Source organism: Silurus meridionalis, chromosome 18, assembly GCF_014805685.1.
Source record: "Silurus meridionalis isolate SWU-2019-XX chromosome 18, ASM1480568v1, whole genome shotgun sequence".
In the NCBI taxonomy this organism is placed as follows: domain Eukaryota; kingdom Metazoa; phylum Chordata; class Actinopteri; order Siluriformes; family Siluridae; genus Silurus; species Silurus meridionalis.
The window spans coordinates 25,037,629-25,061,404 of record NC_060901.1 but is presented as its reverse complement, the minus strand read 5'-3'; the positions used below and the strand labels follow the sequence as shown (position 1 = coordinate 25,061,404).

The following is a 23,776-nucleotide window of genomic DNA, read 5'->3' as shown; positions in this document are numbered from 1 at the left end:
CTTGTAAAGGGGGGCATGGCCTATGTGAAAGAGGTGTGGCTTCTGCGTATCAGTCTCTTTGAAAGAAAAAGGAGGCGTGGCCTTTGTGAACGTGGTGGAATCTGAACGTTTCGAGACTAGCTCCGTTTACAAGAAAGTATGTTTTGGATCTTCGGGAAGTCCACAAGAACCAAAGCTGGCGAGTAGAATGGTGAGGAAAGTGAGTTCATGCTGTTTCCGGTGACAAACTGACCTGTGAGGAGAGCTGAGTGCGTCAAAATAGTAAGCGTGGAAGAGAGAGAATAAATCCAGTTGTTCAGCTCCTGATGTACAAATGACAATGTCTGAGACTGACTTATGAAGGTCGGTGCTCCCTGTGACTGTGCGTGCAGCTTTGTGCTGCCATCTGTTGGCGTATTACAAATCTAATCTCAAAACCTTCCTTTGAAGGAGGAAAGAGGTGTGGCCTCTATCAATCTGTAAAAAAAAAAGGTGTGGCCTTTGTGTATTAGTTACACTGAAAAAGGCGTGGCCTCTATAGCTGTCACTCAATGAAAATGAAGGGGGCGTGGCAAAACACACACAAAAACACAAAACAAATCTGAACCTAACACCCAAACCTACACACACGCACACAGCTGCTCATACTTCCTGTGTAAATACACACAGCTGACATAAAGCAAACAAGCCAAAAACAAACTGAGAAAACACACACACACACACACACACACACACAGGTAAACTGCACACATACAATGTATGCATATGTAATTCTTACCTTATTAGTGGCTGGAGTTTCAACTAGTGCAAAAGGGGCCAGTGTGAACTCTGAAAAACAGAACACACACACACACACACACACACACACACACACACACACACACACACACACACACAGTAAACAAAGAGAATGACATCACAAGCGGATATGAAATTGCCACATGAAGCACAAGACATGCTCAGTGCGGTGATAACATCCTGATAAAATCGAGAACAGACTCAGAACAAACGAATGAACAGCAGCTTATCTAAGGGGGAAAAAAAGGGTGTATTAATCGTTAAATAACAGTCCAATTATTTACATTCATGGTGTTTAACAGACGCTTTTATTCAGAGGGACTTACAACTGAGCAGTTGATGGTTAAGGGCCTTACACAAGGGCCTAATGACTTGCCCACTAAGCTACCACCTCCACGTACAGAAACATCTTGAGGAAATCTCCTAAGGAAAGCTAAGGAACCCTCCTGAGGAAATCTCCTGAGGAAATCTCCTGAGGAAATCTCCTAGAGAAAATCTGAAGAAACCCAACAGAAACATCCAACACAATCAATGATGGTATGATTGCAGTGTTTCTATGGTTAAAGAAAAAAAAACCCAAAAAACCCAAACCATTACTGGTCTGAATACGTTGTGCAAAATTGTTGGCAGCGTACGTTGAATGGACACTCGAATTCTGCAAGCAGTGTCGGTACAAACGTGTGAACAAATGTCGGGAATAAAGTTCACGGCAAATTCTGGTTTCGCGACAAAATGGCCGACCGCCGATACAGTGCACCCTATAGGACAGCGGTCCCCAGAAAACAGACTATGGACCAGTACTGGGCCACACAGCAAGAACAAACACCTTTTTATTATATATCTAATAATTTAATAAACTAATATAATGTGTATAATAGGATAATGCACGTTATTGCACACACACACACCCACACACACACACACACACACACACACAACCTACTCCTCCGGTCCCTGTAAATCCGTGACATATTCATATGAATGTGTATTCAAATCGTGCATATACACAAAAATTCCACACGTCTTCTGACCAATAGTATTCTGGAATTCAAGAATAGGCGTGTTCAAGACGTGTGCGCCATGATATTGTGCATCATATATATGTAGAATATATGTCTAGTCTATATTGGTTAGGTCAATGGGGTGGAGCTTTCAGGTACATAAGAGAATATTGCAGGCAATCGTTTCAGGTTTTATTAGGACATTAGGAGTGTTTTTCAGCGACCTCTGATGTCAACATTCACAGGTTTGCAAAACAGACCTTTGAATTAAATCTTTTTTTTTAAAAACAGCGAGCTCAGCAACAAAATGTTTCAATATAAATAGCGCGTCGCACGGACGGAGATGTGACGGAGGCGTCGTTCTTTCCATCACCTTTCTCGCCAACACTGTGAAATCTGCTAAGCGATTTAATGTCACCGACAAGCCAAGCGCCCACTGACTTCCTGTCAAATTGATACATCAATCTCACACACTCACACACACAGATTATGAGAACACCTAACCTTATGCTATTGTAGATTTACATCTAACTAACATAAAAAGTCTCATGTTTTGTAGCAAAAACTTATAATAGCACCCTATTAAAAAACAATATGGTTTTTGGACACCTGACCACTCTTCTGAGATGATGTTCCACTAGCTGTTGTGCAGATTTTGTGTAGATTTGTGCTCATTCGGAGACAAGGACGTTAGTAAAGTGAGTGTAGGTGAGGTGAGAAGGACTGGGGTGAAAGTGTCAGCGTGAAAAATTCAGATCTTCCAACCCATGGAAAATAGATTCATGATTCTGGGTTTTGTGACACTGGAACAAGTTTGGGTCTCCTGGTTCAAGTTAAGGGACAATTTCATGTTGCATCCAAAGATGTCCTATACAACCGTGTACCTCAGAGTTTCTGGTAACAGTTTAGGGAAGAACCAAATACAGCTGGAAAAGTCATGTGTCCCGATAATTTTGGCAATGGCTGAGCTGCGGTACTGAAAGGTTCGATAGTTTTGTGGGCGTGGCTGAATGTCCATGCTTGTTGATTGACACGTGCACGAATATGAACAAAGCTACACTTTTGGGGACCATTTTTGGTCCTCACAATGTCTTCTACACACGTAAACACACACAAGCAAAACTAAATCGAATGACACATATGGAGTCAGACCGAAAGTGGAAACTACATCACTGCAAAACCAGATACAGTCTCTCTCTCTATCTTTCACACACACACACACACACACACACACACACACACACACACACACACACACACAGAGAGAGTTAAACAAGCATGTCTTCATAAAGAGCAAATACCATCTGATGTAAATGTGTCATAGGCATCTGAAGAAGGATAATCTGAGGAAAAAAAACAACAACGAAAGAACAGAGCGAGAGAGAGAGAGAGAGAGAGAGAGAGAAAATAGAGAGAAAATAGAGAGAAAATAGAGAGAGAAAAACATATGGGTTTGTTGTTGTGGTGGACACTGGAGAGGCGTAGATAGAGAGAAACAGAAAAACAGAGAGAGATACAGAAAGAGAGATAGAAAGAGAGAAAGAGGGATGAAGGGAGGGAGGGGCACCAGGGTGGGTGATGGAAATTTGCCTTAACCGTGGGCTACTATTCCTGTCCACGCCTCCTTATACCACATGACCCGAGCAACAGCTGAGCCTATTCTCATTCCGTATTTACACACACACACACACACACACACACACACACACACACACACACACACACACACACAATAATTAAAAACAGTTTTATAAGGCCACCATAGAAGGAGAGTCACACACACACACACACACACACACTATTATTTTTAAATCCTGACATAGTTATCATGTCTGTATATGCATATTAGAGTGTGTGTGTGTGTGTGTGTGTGTGTGTGTTCACACAGCAGATGGCTGTCAGTGTTGGTCGATGACGTTACGCTGTCACACGTGGAGTCTCTATGTGCTGCTGGATTCTGATTGGTCAGCAGGTGTTGATTCATTTCCTCCATCAGACAGCAAGTGTACATCAATGAGCTCCTTCTCAAAGTCTGTGTTTTTATAGTAACCGATCGATTAAAAGTGGTCAGAGCAAGTCTCTCCGTCTCACTCTCATGTCTCTCTCATGCATGGTCTTCCTCAGTGTTTATTCCAGTCTCTCTTTCGTTGCCTCTCTGTCTCACTTTCTCTTTCTTTCTCAGATTCTCTCTCACTTTTCTTGTCTCTCGAGGTCTCTCTCACATCTCTCTCTTTCTCCTGCTCTCCTTCACCGTCTCTCTCGTTGTGTGTCTCTTTCATGATCTCTTACTGTCTCTCTGTGTCTCTTTCTTTCTCTCTCACTACATGTATGGCCTTTGACAGATGGTCTCTATCAATAAATAATTCTGATACTGGTTCCTGAGGTCACAGACTAGAATACAATCAGTCTAAAAACTAAAAGTTGTCCCTCTTCCCTACTGTCTTTCTACTGTCTCTCCTCTCACTCTCGTTGTCTCTCTATCACTCACTACCTGTCTCTCAACCTTACTGTCTCCTACTCATCTGCACTGTCTATCTCACGTCACTCCTTTACCTTCCCTGTCTCTCTCTTCCTGTTTCTGTCTCACCCACCCACTCTCTCACCATCTCATTCTTACCCTCAATGTCTTTTACTCTCATTCTCACCCTCATGGTCTCTCTCTAGCTCTCTCTCTCTCATGCTCACTGCACCTTTTTACCTCAATCTTTTCCTCACACCTCCATCTCTTACCCTCACTGTCTCTCTTTGCTGCCGTCTCTCTCGCCTCTGTTTACTGTCTCTGTCTCTCTCTCTGTCTCACCTTTCCTCTCTCACTGTCTCACCTTTCTTCTCTCACTGTCTGTCTCTCTCTACTGCTCTCTCTCTCTCTCACTGTCTCTCTCTCTGTCTCACCTTCCTCTCTCTCTCTCTCTCTCTCTCTCTCTCACTGTCTCTCTCTACTGCTCTCTCTCTCTCTCTCTCTCTCTCATGCTCACTGCACCTTCTTTGCTGCTGTCTCTCTTGCCCTCTGTTTACTGTCTCTGTCTCACCTTTCTTCTCTCTCCTGTGTCTCTCTGAACTGCTCACTCACTCTCTGTCTCATTCTCACCTTTCCTCTCTCTCTCTCTCTCTCTCACTGCAGCTTTTTACCTCAATATTTCCCTCACACCTCCATCTCTCACCCTCACTGTCTCCCTTTCACCTTCTTTTCACTTTCTCAGTCTCACCTTTCCTGTCTTTTACTGTCTCTCTCTCACTGTCTCACCTTTCTTCTCTCACTGTCTGTCTCTCTCTACTGCTCTCTTCCTCCCTCTCACTGTCTCAGTCTCACCTTTCCTCTCTCTTACTCTGCTGCTCTCTCTCACTCTCTCACTCTCTCTCTCTCTCTGTGTGGAAGACTGACAGTGCAGGAGTTTATATAAGTGTGTTGTGACAACGTTCTCTTGTTGGAAACGACTGAGCAACACCTGTGAGTGCTTGTACATCATCAGACGGCAACCACACACGCACACACACACACACACGCGCACACACACCCCCCCAATCCTCATCTCATACACATCCAATGACAGATAATTACAGTACAGCACTCAGACGAGGCCGAGTCACTGTGAGAAGGTTCCTCAGAAGTCAAAATGCAGCGCGCTTACGGAGAAGGGGTTCGAGACATGTTCCGATCCGAGTGTCCGATTTACCGAGTCACGTTATACACATCTACCCGTGTCTCACGTGTTCCATCTGGGAGAATAACAGAGAACGTGAGCAGGATCTGACGGAGATGTTCAGATCATCATGAACACAATTCCATCACTTTCTGTTCCATTCCTTTGTTCCTGCTTTGAAACGTTTTAATTTCCGAACCTCACAAACTTCTAACAGATTCGGGAGATTTTTGGGCCCCGGATTTCTTCCAGGAAAAGCGGAACTCGATCCCAAAACCCTGTTCCTCTCGTCTCATTCAACATCCATCAAGCTGTAAACAAAACCTGTCTGTTTAGTTCGAGTTCAGTAAAAAAAGAAAAAAGAAAAAGGGAAGAGGAAAAATGGAAGGAGCGAAGGAAGAAGAAAGGGAAGAAAAGAGAAGAGAAGTAAGTATGGATGGAATAAAAAGAAAGAAAAGCAATGAAAAGGTATTGGAGGAAGAAAGAGGAAAATGGAAGAAAGTGTGGAAGAAAAAATAAAAATAAAAGAAGGAAGGAAAAGGAAGGATAAAAAGAAAAGAGGGAAGGAAGGAAAGAAATGGAGAAAAGAAAGAAAAGGAATAAAGAAGGACGGGATAAAGGAAAAGAAGGGAGGAAGGAAAATCGAAGGGAAAAAGACAAGAAATGGAGAAATAAAGAGAAGTATAAAAGAAAAGGAATGATGGAAGATGAAAGAATAAAGCTATGAAACCAACTAAATAAATAAAGGAAGAGAAGGAAAAAAAGAAGTATGGATGGAAAAAAAGGAAGGAAAGCAATGAAAAGGAAAAAATAATGAAAGAAGGAAGGAAAAGGAAGGATAAAAAGAAAATGGGAAGGAAGGAAGAAAAAGAAAAGGGAAGGAATAAAGCAGGACAGGATAAAGGAAGGAAAGAAGGAAGGAAGGAAGAAAGAAAAGTAAGGAAAGAAGAGAGGAAAATTAAAGGGAAAAAAGAAGGAACGGAGGAATAAAAAAGAAGTATTAAAAGAAAAGGGAATGATGGAACATGAAAGAAGCTATGAAACCAACTAAATAAAGGAAGAAAGAGAAGAAAGAGAAGTTATTATGGATGGAAAAAAAGGAAGAAAGGCAATGCAAAGGAAAAAAATGGGAGAAAGTGTGGAATCAAAAAGTAAGGAAGGAATAAAAAGGATGGGATAAAGGAAGGAAAGAAGTAAGGAAGGAAGAAAAGGAAGAAAAGAAGGAAGAAAATTGAAGGTGAAAATGGATGGAACAAAGGAATAAAAAACAGAAATATAAAAAAAAGGAATGATGGAGGATGAAAGAAAGAAGCAATGAAACTAAATAAATAAAGAAAGGGGAAAGAAGAAAAAAGATGTGTAAAAAAAAAAAAACCCACATGACAGAAAGATGAAAAGATGAAAAACATGAAAGAATCCATGGAAGGAAGGAAACTGCAGCCCATAGCGTGTGTTTGAGTCACTTATTGCAGCCGAATTCATTCACTTCCTCAACTCATTCCTTTGATCTCTTGATGTCTCGAGACGTTGAAGGTGACTGAGGTTCTGGATCCTAGCCTGAAGAACCACACCAAGACAGAGAACCTTCTAAACGCTGCTTATGTAAAAAGCTATCATGAAGTAGTTCCAGCACACACACACACACACACACACACACACACACACACACACACACACACACACACACACACACACTCCAGCCCTTTACTCTGTGAGGATCTCGAACGTGTGTGTCTGGACCTGTCTGATAAAAGAGACGTGTTCTCCTCCTCTTCCTCCTCTTTCTGATCTCGGCCGTGTGGAGCAAATCCGATAACTCCCTCGAGGAACCTGATAAAAGCGTTCAGGCTGGGAAAATCCGACCTGCTCGCTCGCTTTCAATCCCTCCCCTCCCATTCCTTTCTACCTTTTCACTCCATCCATTCAGGACTTTCCTTTAACACCCCTCCTTCTCTAATCCTTTTACTTCTCACCCAAGGATCTCATGTTCATCCCAGCATCTGAGCGCTGATCCAGGATCGGCTCTGCTCCTCAGAATCATGCTGAGGAGAGAGCAGGCTGGAGCTCCGGGTGAAGGAACGTCTGAGTGAAGCACACCGGAACATCTCGCGCCTAATAACGTTGTGTGTTCCTAACAAGCAGGACCCGAACATCTGAACAACTACACCGCCTCAAAAAAGAAAGAGAGACAGTTCACGCAGATGCAGAACACACACGCACATAAACGCAGATGCTTAACGTAGACAGTTAAGGCTAGACGCACAATGCAGACGCAGACACGTAAGGGAGACGTGTAACGCAAAAAGATAATACTTGATGCAAATGCATACAATAAACACAGACGCTTAATGTAAGACAAACAATGTAGAACACCAGATACATAACAGATGAACAAATACAGATACTTAACCCAGACGTAACAAGACGAATAACAGCAGACACAATGCAGACGTATAACAGCAGACGCATAACAAATGCATAAATGCAGACGATGTGTAACACAAAAAAACTAATAACAGACACACCGATGCAGACGCTTGACAACGGACGGCACAGACACAACGCAGACAAATAACGCAGACGCTTAACACGACAAAGAACGCAAACAAATAACAGATCCATAAATTCAGACGCATAACGCAGACGTATTACGCAAAAGGATGGCACAGACCCAACGCAGGCGAATAAATGCAGACAAATAACGCAGACGATTTACACGTTGAAAAACAAAAACAAATAATTGCAGACACTCAACACAGACGTGTGGATAGCACAGACACACCTGCTGTGTGTTAGGTGTCGCACGTCTGGTGCAAACAAATAAATGCAGACGAATAAATGTCGTCTGTAAATTTCCCATTTGGATGAATAAAGTGTGTCTATCTGCCTGTCTGTCTGTCTGTCTGTCTGTATGTATGTCTATCTATTACAGACGGAAAACCCGCGAAAAACGTAGGTGAGTAACACAGTTGTTTAACACAACAAATAAAGGCGGACAAATAACGCAGACAGATAATAATGCAGACAATGAAAGCAAGACGAAAATGCAGACAAATAGCGCACATGAATAAATGCAGACGGATATCACAGACGCATAGCGCAGACGCATAGCGCAGACGAATGACGCAGAAAAATAAATGCATGCGGATGTCGCAGAAGCATAGCTCAAACCAATAACGAGGAAATGCAGACGCATAGCGCAGACGAAGAACTCTAACGAATAAATGCAGACGGATATGAGTGCAGACGCAGATGTATAAACTCAGACGAATTTCCCAGACGAATAACACAGAAGCACAGGACAGATGCATTAGATATAAATAAATGCAGACGGATATCGCAGACACATAGCGCAGACTGTAACTAATTGCACATTTATTCTGAGTGAAATCAGACACCGATCCTAAATGACTTAAACCAAACAGCTAATCTGAATATCGCTTGCATCCAGGACGGGAATCTGATCCACATACGTGTGGCCTCGTCTCAGACTCCGTGACTGTGGTATGTCAGTGATCCTCACGTGTTCGTGTGAGAGACATGAGACATGTGCGAGACACACGAGACGCGAGCGTGTGCTGCCCCTGACACCATGTACGGCTGAAGAGATGGAACGCTAAGGCACAGGATGACAGAGTCCGACATAAACAGAGAACAAGTACACACTGTACACACACACACACACACACACACACACACACACATGTGCATTTAGCGTTTCTATAGCAACAACATATTTCCATTTATAAAAGGAATGATCATTTGGCAGTATTGATGGAAGAAGAGTTCAGTGTCAAAACATTCAAGTGAGATGAAAGAAAGGAAAGAAAGGAAAGAGAAAAAAAAAGAGTGATGAAGGAGTGACATTTGGTCAAAAGTTTGTGGACACCCGCACATAAAACCACGTCTCATTTCCGTATCTTACTGCTGCTCATCTCTTAGCACTGGTCCTCAATTAACAAGTCGTGGCTTGTGGTCAAAAAAAGAAAGAGACTGACATGAAAGAGAGAGAGAGAGAGAGAGAGAGAGAGAGAGAGAGAGAGAGAGAGAGAGAGAGAAAGAAAGAAAACAAAACAAAGAAACAACTGAATAAACAAAGAAAAATTTACAAAAGAAAGACAAAGAAAAACAGAAAGAAAGAAAGAAAGAAAGAAAGAAAGAAAGAAAGGAAAGAAAGAAGAAAGAAAGAAAGAAAGAAAGAAAGAAAGAAAGAACTGAATAAACAAAGAAAAAGAAACAAAAGAAAGACAGAAAAAGACAAAAACTAAGAAAGAAAAACAGAAAAACAGTAAGAAGAAAGAACAACAAAACAAAGAAACAACTGAATAAACAAATAAAGAAAAGTAAAGAAACAAACAAACAAAAATACAAACAACAAAAAAAACAACCTGAATGAACAAAGAAACAAACAGACGAATTTGAAATATCCTAAAAGATTCCTATAATCGAGGCTAAAATCTGTAGTCTCCGATTGCTGGACGATTAAAAGCCTCCGCAATCTTTTTTTTTTTCCACGCCAAAGAAAATTCTGGCAGCATCCGCAGATGCAGTGCAATGTCTCCTATAACAAGCGTCAAACCAAGAACCAATAGGAGCACAGGGACCTGATGATGCAACGAGCGCGACAACTTCAAACCGCCTCAAACCGCCTCAGGGAAAATGTTGAAATGAGGCAGCAAGAAGAGAAACTTACGGAGAAAAAACAAGCGTTTGCACAAGGTTTTTTATTTTTTATATCAAGGCATGTCAACAAAACAATCCAGTCTGACAAGCAACAATCGCAAACGACTTAAGTTACGAATTTAACGAATTAAATATCGCACATTTTGCGTCTGGCAAAGTCGCTTCGGACAAGAGGTTCTGCAAAATGAATCTCTATTTGCTCTTATAATAAGCTCCACTCATCTGGGGAGATGTTCCGCTCCATTTTATGGAGATTTTGTGCTCATTCAGGTACTAGCGCATAAGGAAAATCAGGTGTACGAGCAACCTATTGTACAAAGATACAAATGCAAACAAAGATACGAGCAAACTCGCTCGCAAAATTTTACCCTGTTTCACGAGCAAATTTCGAAGGCACGAGCAAACCCACGCTGCCGGTTCCCCGTTTTCGGCGGAGGGTCGCATCAGTCACTTACGTATCACTCGTTTGCTTTTGTTGTTCAGTGCAGCAAAAACGTAACTGTGGCAGCGGGGGCGTGGCCGAGCGGCGGTCTGTGAATGGAGGGCGGGTCCGGGAGCAGATAGGCAGAGGATTGCCTCACCTAAAGTTAATGTGACCTAATGATTGTTCTCTCTTTTCAAGTGATCGGAGGGTGCATTTAAGGAGGAGAGTGTGTGTGTGTGTGTGTGTGTGTGTGTGTGTCAGTGTGCGCGTGCGTGTGTGTGTTTTATTTAAACTAATAAAAGTGGATGTGAAGCCTTTGTACCTGACCTGTTGTGGCGTTCCTTATTCCCGTATTCATACGCTCTCCCACAGTAACTTTTTTTAGTTTTATATTTTTATTTCACTAGAAAAATGTCTCCCAATAAAATCGGTGATGGTGCTGTGAAAACGAAAGTAAATAGAATTACATAGAACCCGAGGAGGTTACGAGCATGATGCGTGTCTCACACTCGCAATCAACCACAATCACACGAGTAAGTGTTAAATTATGTTTATATTACAGTAATTTGTGGTGTATTTGTTTTTAAAAAATAGGCTACAAATACTTTTTAAGTGCAGAAATAAGCGATCGGATGAGATCTCGGAACGGATGAAATCACTTTTACATTCATTCCTATGGGGAAAATCAGTTCGAACATACGAGCAAATGGACACACGAGCAATTTTCAAGAACGAATTATGCAGGTACAACGGGGTTCCACTGTACTGATATAGGTGAGGAGATGGTGAAGAGGCCTGGGCTGAAAGTGTCACCGTAAAAAATTCATCCCAGAGGTGATCAATGGGATTGGAGCTCTAGAGCAGGAGCTCTACATGGTTTGCATTGCCATGCTGGAACATGGTTTGGTCTCCTATTTTTTTTTTACGGAACGGCCCGCAGAAGAAACACATCTGGCTAGAAAAGTCAGGTGTCCAAATACTTTTGGCAATACAGTGTGTTGAAGGGAAACGTCGGCATGTCGCGTCGTGTCGTGTCAGGTGCTTGGCGCCTGATCTGAGCTATCCACTTCCTGTTTCCTGTTTCCTCTGTGAGAACGTCGCCTCAGACTTGCTGTAGCACGGGGTGCACTTACTTTAGAGCAAACTATTTTGTAGTTAAAAACTAGTTTCGAATATTCAAAGAATTACTTAAGTCTCTCTCTCTCACACACACACACACACACGCACACACACACACCTATGTTAGAGTCATATAACAATTTAGGACACTAATTTAGTGTGAGGACTTTCAGTGAGGTCCTCTTAATGCCACTTTGTGTGTATATATGTGTGTATGCATGTGTGTGTGTGTGTTGGGGGGGTTGTATGTCAGATACCGGGAAAGAACATTCCAAACATTCCCTGAGTCAAAGTGAGAACAGGAGAATGGGGGCTTGTGTACCACCTTCACTCTCTCTTAATGTGTGTGTGTGTGTGTGTGTGTGAGACCGAGACTAAATGATGCGTCACATGACTAAAGGGCTTCATGCTTTCTTATAAAGTTTATGCTTCAGAGAACTGTAATGAATCCTGACTTCTCTCTCTCTCTCTCACTCACACACACACACACACACACACACACACACACACACACACACACACACACACACACACCCCATTCCTCAACGTTCATCATCAGATCACAGGTTTGACTTGGGTGTCAGTGAAGCGACTGTTTTAGAACAGTGATTCCCTAATGCCTGTACACACACACACACACACACACACACACACACACACACACACACACACACACACACACACACACACAATGACCACAGAAGAAAGATCATAAAACTGCATAAACACAACAAAAATGGTTTTGTGTAAGCCTATGTGTGTGTGTGTGTGTTTGTGTGTGGGGGGATTTGGATTATTTTCAGAGCGCCGCAGATGCCGAGAGTGACTGGCCGAAAATATCCAGTGGTGTTGTAGGCAGAAACCAAGCAAGCACACCCCCCACACACACCCACACACACCCACACACACCCACACACACACCATGCTAGCCTCTCTGAAACCAGACCAACAACCCATGATGTGTTTCCTGAAGCATAATATGAACTGACCAAATTTGTGACAATCGAATCTGCTAGAGAAGGAAGTTGGAGCTTCATGGTTGACATCTTATCAAAAGGTCATGAGTTCAAATCCCAGCCGCTCCTGAACAACCAGGTGAGGGCCCTTGAAACCTCCACTGGTATAAACGGAAGATCTAAAACTAAATCTGTTGGTTGAAAACGCCATTCAGTCCGGACAAAATGAGACAAAACCAGCCGAGGCGTTGTGGTGGCCGTCCCCACTAATACGTTTTTGTTCAGAGACGGCGTCTTCAGTCAACAGAAATGTAGCTTTTTTGAAAACGATCTCCAAAGAGGATCACTTTTAAAATGGTGTTTTCGCAGTGTGGATTGCGAAAACGGTGGCTTTTACTCGTCGTTATCGTGTGTTACGTTTCGTTTACTCGCATTACAGGGACATGAGCGTTTTTTTAGACATTTCAGTCATTCAGTCGTTTTCAGTCCTGTAGGTTTTGGTGTAAATTGTTTTGAGGTGGTGGATGTAAGACGGTCAGGTAAGATATGGGGCTGTGAAAAAGTATTTGCCCCCTTTCTGATTGTTTTATTTACCCTTTTTTACACTTAAATGTCAATTTAGATCATCAAATGTATTGTGATATTACACAAAGGTAACCAGAGTAAATACAGAAATGCAGATTTAGAATGATGAATTCATTTTATTAAGGGCGCTATGTTAAAAAAGTAAATGCCCACTAAACCTAATAACTGGTTGTGCCACCCATGGCGCGTTAATCAGCAACGAGTCGCTGTTAAAGAATATTATCCCACTCTTTTTTTTGCAGAATTGTTCGGACTGAGACACATTTTTAAGTATTATTTAAGGCCCGTTTTTGACTTTGACTAAACTATGCCAAAACCCGAATGTTTTTCCAGCCATTCAGAGGTGGACTTGCTGGTGTGTTTCAGATCGTTGTCCTGCTGTATAGCAGTAAGTGCGCTTGAGCTTGAGGACATGAACTGATTCTCCTTTATGATTTTCTGGTAAAGTGTAGAACTCACCGTTCCAACAATTTTGGCAAAGCAGCCCCAGACCATCACACCACCACCACCATGTTTGACTGTTGGTATGATGTTCTTTTCATGAAATGCTGTGTTAGGTTTACGTTGGTTCACAGAATATTTGCCCAAATATCTTGAGGATAATCCAGATGTTTTTTTGGCAAATGTGTGCCAAACCTTTGTGGTCTACTGTTTATTACTTTTTTCACGAAAGGGCCAGGTAGATTTGAAAATCATTATTTAAAACCTGCATTTTGTATTTACTCAGGTTACCTTTGTGTAATATTACAATGTGCTTGATCTAAATTTACATTTCAGTGTAACAAATATTTAGGCAAAATATTTAGGAAGGGGCAAATACTTTTTGACATCACTGTAAAACAGTTGAATCTGGTGGAGAAGAAAGGGTCATGAGTTCAAATCCCAGCGCTACCAATCTGCTGAACGAGCAGCAAACAGCCCATGAACCCTCGACTGGTGTCTGTTTATTAAAAACACAATTCAGTAAGGACAAAAGTAATAAAAAAAAAAAAATGTTTTTGACGTAAATTTGGCCGTAAATTGTTTCATGCAGGCTACACTCGAACTCTCCGAGGGACCCAAACCTTTTCCTGTAAAAGAGCTAAAAATCAATTGCTTGAGAGCCATTTGCCAAAAAAAACGTTCTAATTGATTGTAGCCTAATCCAGTTATTCAGCGGCCTATAATGAGATAGAACTTTATACCATTTTACGTCAGAAAATATTGAGTATTGGTATGATATCGTATCCTATCAGACACCTGCGGGGGCCAAAGTGGGCTTGTGGTGACCTTCGATTTAGCCCGTAAGTCCTAGTTCGGGCATTTCTGACTTTAGATAATATTGTGTGCCGTCTCTTCCACCTGTAATCAATTTTGCATTTACCTGATTTATTCAGCTTCACGATTTAACAACAGTATTCAAATCAGGGTGCAGCACGATTTCTGCTCTAAAATATATCGTCAGAAAGTATCGAGTAGTAGTATCGTATCGGTGTGTACATAGAAGCGACCTTCAGGTTTGTTTTGTTTTTTTAAAGTGCACCAAAAGTGTACAATGCTTAAAATTCAACGCTTAAACTCTCCACAGGATCAATATTATACGCTAAATGCGCTTGTATGAGTGATATTCCGTCTTTATTTCCACCATTTTAATCACACAAAACTGAAGGAAAGTGGGAATCCTGAACGCGCATGCGCGGAGGCGAGAACTCTGAAGTGCGCACTCCTCCACTCATTAGCGGCCCTGAAATCTCCATGGTAACCACGGAACCGGACCGAACCGGACCTGTGTACTGATGAGAACGCGAGTAGGCAGTATGGAGGCTCAGCTCCGCTCCCCCGGGCTTCTTCCACTCCGGTTTCGGGGGGCAGGAGAGCCGAGCGCCGGGCAGCCATGTTGGACAGAGAAGTGAACGGCGTCCTTTCCGCGCGCAACAAAGTTGTTTTTAATAAATACATCGAATCGATGTTTATTTCTGAAGTGTAAAGTGTCCGGATGAGGAAGTAAAAGTAAAGCGGGAAGGAAACTTACTAGAGAGCAGTGTTTCCGCAGGTACCGGTGAGGGAGAAAAGTGCCGTTATACAGAATGACACGGCGGCGGCGGTCACATCGCAAACAATCCGCTTCAGACCGGGGACAGAGAGACTCAGGTCCGGGGACAGAGAGACGCTACAACCGTGTGGACGCGCCTCCGAGCCGCGCCATACTCAGTGTGAAGTACCGAGCACAGGGGGAAGTGCACGTGTGTGTGTGTGTGTGTCTCTCTCTCTCACTCACACACTCTCGCTCTCAAACATACTTACATATGCACACACACACACACACACTCTCTCTCTCTCTCTCTCTCTCTCTCTCTCTCTCTCTCTCTCTCACACACTCTCTCTCATACACACATTCTCTTTCACACAGACTTTCATAAACATAAACTGTCTCACACTCACGCATTTTCTCTCACACACACACACACACACACACACACACACACACCTCTTACACAGTCTCAAACACACTCTCTCTCACACATTCTCGCTCTCAAACAAACTCACATACACACACACTCTCACATACGCACACACATCACTCTTACACAATCTCACACACAAACACACTCTCTCTCTCTCTCTCTCTCTCTCTCTCTCTCTCTCTCACTTTCATACACATACACTGTCTCACACTTGCACGCATTTTCTTACACACATGCTTACACACACCCTTCTCTCTCTCTCTCGGACGTGAGAACGTTTCCAAGAGACGTTTTGCTCGAAGTCGCTGGACGACATCGTTGACTAATTTGAATATCTACCTGACTGAAACGTCAGCGTGATTTGCGTCCCAACACACGTTGAGAGAGAGAGAGGGAGGAAGACATGATTATGATTGGTCATGGAGGACAAGGTGATAGGGCCTTGCTCAGGGGCCCAGCAGTAGCAGCTTGGTGGTGATGGGATTTGAAATTATGAACTTCCGATCCAGAGTCCAATTCCTTAACCGCTGAGCTACAACCTTCCGGCGCTGGGTATCACCAAGCTGCCACTCTGAGCCCAGCTTCTGAACAAGCTGGGAAATGTGAAGAAAAGAATTTCAGTGTGCTGTAATGTATATGTGACAAATAAAAGCTTTTTTATTCTTATTGTTGTTTTGGATTTGATCATTGGGAATAATGGTGGTAGATGATTGATCATTAGGAATCATTGTGTTCAGGGTTTGGAAACAATGCTGATCACTGATTGGCCCTTAGGAATAACGATGCATTCTGCACAGCGAGAGAACCCGAAAAGTCAAAAAGCGACAAACATTTGAATTCCCAAAATGGAAATGCTTTGAAAGTTTGAATACTTGAAAAACGTACGTACGGTAGCGAAGTAAAAAAACGCTCCAAACTTTTTGATTTAAGATTGAAAAAAAGTCATTATTGAGCAGTCAATGAGAAAACAAATCGGGGTTGATGATTGGCTGATAATAACCACCGTGAAACTTGATTTCATGAACAGATTAAAGATTGAACACGACTCTATGAAACCAGGCTGATGCCCCGCCTCAACAATTTTACACGTGCACTTTTTTCTCATTCCGATTGCGAGATCCGGTGGACTGTTGACGTGAGACATTCTCTAATCCTGTATGGCGTTCACGTGTGCCGGCACGTTAGCCCACATCCCGTCCTGTTAACATGGCGTCCCCTTAAGTCTTATGCATGCTATTTTTATGTAAAAATGTACGATCCTCTCAATCAAACGACAGCCTGAATTTGTAGGGACACCACTGCTGGAAGGTGTGAGGAAAATACCAGTGCTTGAAGCTGAGCTTTTTAGTGGAAATCTAAATTCCACCCCTCCCTCTTCCTCCGCAAGTCAAGCCGAGAGTTGAGAAGCTTTTATTGTCATTTTAACCATATCTATAATCTGATGCAGTACACAGCGAAATGAGACGACGTTCCTCCAGAACCCTGGTGCTACACAAAACACCATAAAGCTACATCACAGAAAAACACAAGGCTGAGGACTAGTAGTAAGTGTCCTCGCCACGTAAAGTGCAACGTGTGCAACCTGGTGCAAGACAGACAGTGCAAAGACAACACAAGACAGTGTAGGACAAATACACAAAACACAAAATAGCGCCTACAGTAAACCTGCTGTATATGAGTACAACAGTGAACCTTGTAATTAAACAAAATGTAAACAAAAGGGTTTGTGCATAATATGGGTGGAGCTGAAGACATGGATGTGGGAAGTGAGTACGAGTGTGTGTTGAGTCCAGTGTTGGGCAGTAACTTTTAAATAAAGTAACTTCCTTACCGTATGGTGCGTTACCCGTTACATTTTTAAATGAATGAATTTGGGCTGAAGTGTAGACTACAATCTAACCTGTTTACAGCAGAGACGCATTGTAGGATTGGTGGATGAACCACTGTAAACACAAAGAAGACGCGCTGTAGGCGTGTCTCCATTTATTCAGGTCTGTGCGGCAGTAATGGCGAGTCGAGGCGAGAGCAAGACGAGTTTCTCAAAGTGGAAATATGCTCATTATTTCACTTTAGTTGTGCATAAAGACAAAAACTTTTAAGTCATATGTAAGCTGTGTCTTTCTGGTTCGAAGCTCGTATCTACTGCGATAAACAGCAACTCCAATCTGTCGAAGCTCCTCCAGAAACTCCATGCCTGAGGAGCTAGAAGCTAGAAGCTAACCCGGTGTTCTGTTCTACATTGTTGATAGTTTTCATACTTCATCTGTGAAAGGAACATGTTTAAGAGCTCAACACAACAGCTTTTATGATGCAGAAGCCACTTTAGTTTTTGATTGTGAATATATTATTCAGCTTGTTTTGTTATTTATTTCAGAAATCCTTGTGATATATTCAGTTTGTGCTGCTCTGACTTTAATAAAATAGTGGTTAAAAATGACTTTGTGTTTAAGTCAGTTTTGTGTTTGTAGACCATAACGCATAAAAGGGCATTAATGGGAACATAAAGAAGGTTCTTTAAAAAAGTTACTAAAAAGTTACTTTTAACAGTAACGCATTACTTTTTGGTGTAAATAATCAACAAATTAATTAAGTTATTTTTTGAATGAAGTAACGATTAACTGTAACTAGTTACTATTTCTTAGTAACCAGCACAACACTGGTTGAGTCCGGGTTGTACAGATCGGTCACACAGTTGAATTTGTGCGTGTGAGTTCTAGTTCAGGTTTGTGTATTGAGGAGTCTGATGGCTTGAGGGAAAAAGCTGTTACACAGTCTGGATGATTCAGAACCGCTTTCCTGATGGCAGGAGGGTGAAGAGTGTGTGTGACGGGTGTGTGGGGTCTTCCACAATTCTGTTTGGCAGCGTGTGGTGCAGTTTTTCCGCCAGATGAACACCAAGGAATTTGGTGCTCTTGACGATCTCTACAGAGGATTCATCGATGATCAGTGGAGAATGGTCGCAAATCGGGAATAAATGTGGAATGGGATGTTTAAAAAAAGAAGCACGTAACAAAATTATGGTCAGGTTTTCACAAACGTATGTCCATATACTATAGTGTCTCTAACTAACTATCTACAGTTCAAGCAAGAGGAAGAGAGGAAGACTTTTAGTAACAAACATTGTGTATATTGTACATTGTGTACACACACTCTGTTTGGCTGAACTGAAATGTTTAGATTTTACTGTTTAGTTCAATGAAAGGCTAAAACAGAGTATATATGTGTAGCTTAAACACACACACACACACACACACACACACACACACACACACACACACACACACAGAATATACACTCTCCCAGGCTTTTTCTTTTGAAGTTAAGTAGCAATGCTTGTGTAGTTAAACAGCAGCACTAACAACAAAGCATGATGATGATGATGGTGGTGATTATTGTAGGTGTACGATATGTAAAGTAGAAAACTCAGAGGCTTCTGTAGCTGAAAGTACTTGTGACAGTATTATCATGTTATGTTGGCCATGCCCCAGATTGTGATCTCGTGATCTGGCATTACTTGGGCAAGATTCGTCGTTCTGGACATTCGGAAGACGTGTATTGATGAACATTTACAGAACAGAAACAGGAAGAACAGGAACTCTGAGGGTTTGGATTTGGACTGTAGTTAATGACAACAGTCTGTTACATTGACTCAGACTCATTTTTTTGAAACCACCAAAAAATATAATGGAACGTCTTCCCAGAAGAGTGGGAGGTAATTTTAAGAGTTGAGAGACTAATTTTATGCTCAGCTGAAGGTGGATTCAGATGGAATTGAAATCTCAGAGATACAGTAATAATACTGCATATTTTACATTCATGGTGGACATCATTATTCAGAGTGACATTTTTTAAATCTCATTCATACACCTGAGAAGCTATGGGGTTAAGGGTCTTGCTGAGGAGCTCAGGTACTTGGTGTGGCCGGGATTTGAACTAACGACCTTCAGATCCAAAGTCTTAAGCTACCACGGTAGATTTTTAGGGCATCAATGTTTTCCAAAAATTTTCCTAAATTAGCGAAAGTTCACCGTAACGTAATTTAACACAAGCTCAGGTACAGTAGAGGAAAATTAGCAGGACACATGGCTTCCATTGTACCTTAATATGAGTGAGATGGTGGTGAGATGGATCTCCACGCTGGTGGTCTGATTGGGTTTTCGTTTCCCTTCTGAGAAACATGTTGCATAAACAGTGGGCATTGTGTAGGTGGATATGGGCGCACACAAACACACACACACACACACACACACACACACACACACACACACACACACAGACACACACACACACACACTCTGTGGATGCTGTGTTCCAGGAAGAACAGCTGGTGAAAATTCGGTATAGAACCTTTTTCGCTTGCAGCCGAAGCGTTTTAGCTATAGGAGGTGTATTTCTTGGATAAAATAAAGATAAACTGAGATACAGGACCAGATTGGGATGAGTCCATCACTGTCATTTTAGTATCAGTGTGTGTGGGCCGGGACTCGATGGCTGTCTGGGTGTCCAGGTTGTTGGAGAGGCAATCGTAGCCTGTAATTTAATCACGCCGGTTTGGATTGCAGAGCAATGTTTTATTTCGATCCAGCTCAAAGTGTCCAAAAATACAACATGCCTAAGATGCTAATTGTAACGTAAATAATGTTTTAAAAATATCGGTAGCAAAAATATCATTGATAAAGGAATGCTTATAAAATATGTATTTCTTTCACTTTATATTTAAAAATGTAAAGTTTTTTTCCTCATTTTAAATATAAAAATCACTGAATTTAGATTATAGATAAACTGTAGTATTAAAAATGTAGTATACAAGTAGGATACCTCATACGTGACTATTCCAAAGGTGTAAAGTTCCGCCCACTTCACAATCCTATCACATTGTTTATTTCCTGAAATAGTTCCCCGATTCCTATTTATTTATTTATTTTTTTGGTACATTAAATTACATTTTGTCAGGGAACCACCAGCGTCTCCTCTGCTCAACACCCCGCCCGAAAGGAGTGAATCACCTTCCTGTTCTTTACTTGGTTCCAGTACAGGATCACCTACCGACCTGGCGCAAAGAACGGCAAAGCTGATGCCCTCTCTCGTATTTATGGCCCAGACGAACCCACCGAACTAGAGCCCATCATACCACCCAATGTGATCCTCTGCCCCATCAACTGGGATCTGGATGAGGAGATCCGTTCTGCCACCCATCAGGAACCCATCCCCACCAGAGTCCCGGAGGACCGCACCTTCGTCCCGACAACCTGCCGACCGGCCCTTATCAAAGCCATACACAAAGTCCCTGGTTCAGGCCATCCTGTACTATCCAGCTGACTCAGGCCTGTTACTGGTGGCCTGGCATGAACTGGGAGATTGCGCGGTACGTCCAGGGCTGCGCGGTTTGTGCCATGTCTACGGTTCCGTGACACCTTCCCGTGGGCAAGCTAGTACCTTTACCCATCCCTCACCGACCTTGGTCCCACCAAGGTATAGACTTTGTGACAGATTTGCCACAGTCGGAGGACCACACTTGTGTCCTGGTAGTAGGCGATCGATTCTCCAAAGCCTGTCGCTTTATTTGTCTTCGTGGCCTGCCCACAGCCCTGGAGACAACGAAGCCCTGTTACACCACGTTTTCCGTTACTTTAGGCATGTCCGGAGTTCTTCCATCTCCTAGGGGGTCTGTCAATTTGTCTTCCAGATACCACCCCAGTCCAACAGACAGACGGAATGGAAGATCTAGGGTTAGGGTTATAGTCGCTATCTCAGAACCTATTGCCATCAGGACCAGACGGAATGGAGCCGGTTCCTCCCATGGGCAGAGTATACCCAAAACTCCCTTTCAGTGAGTGCTGGGGTTTCAGCCTCCCCTGTTTTCATGGTCGGCTGTGGACTATTGGTTCAAAGAAAGTGTGCAGGTGTGGGAAACGCTATGAAAGACTATTGGGAATAATTGAATACATATTCATGGACAAAAATATATTAAAACTTACATCAGTGTTTCTGATCGAGTTTAAACCAGAACATAAGCCTTGTTGACCCTAATGGCATTCCACTAGTAAAATATATACCAAATAAGGTCATATTTTAATAAATTTGCACTTTGCTTACTTACTGATATAGAAATCTCTGGTCATGTGATCAAATATCTTACATATAACCATGTTCGTATGATGACAGAACGTCATATGACTCTTATTATTTTGTGTTGTAATTAGGTGTTTATGAATAGGTTCGGTGTGGCTTCAGGGGTGAAACATGGCAGCAGCTGCCACCCGAAATAAGCCTCGCTGCCCATATCTGTATCTGTTTAAAGGTTCGTTACTTTGCTCCTGTGTTCCTTTATTCGTCCCATTGCACCCAGTTGTTGCATTTGAGATATGTGATGAGTATATCACTCACACACACACACACACACACACACACACACACACACACACACAACTCTAACAGTAGATCATTAACTAAAGCTCAGTGGGGGTTAAAACAGTTACACATTTACAGACTGTATGCGTGTGTGTTCCCAAATTACACCAGGCGTCCACTCTACACGAAGCCATATTTGGTGCCTTGACCATATAAAAAGCTCTATGATGCTCTTAGTGGCCAAAGAAGGTAACTACAGTTTCTGAAACCCAATATCAAGGAGAACAAGCATCATGTTTATATCAGTGGGAGGTCATGCATTTCACAATATATGATAATGTGATTTGTGGTGAGAGTAGAGAGCAGGTTGAGAAGAGGGCCCTACTTCTTTCCTCTTTTTTATGAATTGGGCTCCTGAGGGTTTAGACCATTTTGTTTGTCATCCATCATTTTAATCTGGATTCAGTTCTCCTTACTGACATGACATCACCCAACCCCCCACCTCTCCTTCCTGAGGGTATGATTCTGAATGAAGATTCAAATCAAATCAAGTAAAATTTTATTTGTCACATACACATACATACAGAGTACAACATGCAGTGAAATGCTTTTTACGATGGTCCGGCATCAGGAAATAGAATGAGGAGAAAAATAAACCAAGAAAGAAAAAAGGTAGATAAATAAAAAGTAAAACTATATAAAATATAAAATATACAAGATATATGTGAAAAAAAAGTGTATATACAAGGATGCGTATGAACAGTAAACAGTAAAATTTAAGATGATTGACGTGTTTTGTCATTAAAGTGACCGTGTGTGGTATGTTGTGGTATAAAGTGACCGTGTGTGGTATGGTGTGGTATAAAGTGCACTGTGCTGTGCAAGGCCAGAGTTAAAGTGACAGTCCAGAGATTAAAGTTTCATAGCGCAAAAAGAAAATTGTGCAGAAAAAGTGTGACGATGGAGAGAGAGGACCAGTTCTAGATCCTGGGTGTTTTCTGGTTTAAACTCCGAATGGCCTGCGGGAAGAAGCTTCTTATTCCCTCTGTGTTTGCTTTCAAGGAGCCGAAGTGTTTCCCTGAACGCAACAAAGAAAAGAGTCCATTGTTGGGATGGCTGGTTCAGCTGAAGATTCTACAGTTATTCCTCGGATATCGTTCAGTAAACCTGAGATATCCGAGGGATTACTGTAGAATTTTATCATAGTTCTAAAAATATGAATAGAAATTCTTGAAGTCCAAGAAGCATCCAATGAACCTGTAAGCTTTATATTCATCCTGTAAATGTGGAGGTAGTGTACCTTTATTTCCTGAAGGAAATGTGATCATATGTACTGTATACCTATACTTCACTTTCTAAACCTAAAATTTTACCAAAATCTTGAGGAATTCTGCCAGAAGGAATTCATCAACATCCCTCAAGATGGTAAGAGGATCCGTGCCTGATAAACTGAGGGAAGTTTTAAAGCGGTGAGAGATTGAAGTCGAGGTGGTGGTCTTCATTCCTGAGCACTAAATCACTGCACAGTTAACGATGAACTGCTGATGGGAATGGGTTTTTTTTAGAGCTGAGAAACTCTGCCCTCTAGTGGACTCAAATGTCTGATTTGTTTTTGGTTTAAAATCAAACAATTTAATTTCTGTCTTCACAGCTGAGAACCATTAATCCTGACCAAATCCCCATCTCAATTCCAGTTTAGTAATTAAGTGATCAGACCATGAATAGCGAGTTCTACTGCAGGTTTTAAGGCGTCTCAGGGAGGACATTCGGCAAAAAAGACAGAACTACAATACAG

General features: G+C 42.1%; 1 protein-coding gene across 2 annotated transcripts in view; it reads right to left on the bottom strand.

Moving 5' to 3' along the window:
• The window catches only part of LOC124401431 (dystrobrevin beta-like), a 33,289-nt gene extending 17,638 nt beyond the window's left edge, over positions 1-15,651 (bottom strand). For both annotated transcript variants that reach the window (XM_046873760.1, XM_046873759.1), the window contains exons 1-2: positions 15,198-15,651; positions 758-807 (exon numbers count right to left, since the gene is read on the bottom strand). The gene's annotated coding sequence lies outside the window, so the exon portion shown is untranslated. The remainder of the gene's footprint in view (positions 1-757; positions 808-15,197) is intronic.
• Between the last annotated feature and the right edge of the window lie 8,125 nt (positions 15,652-23,776).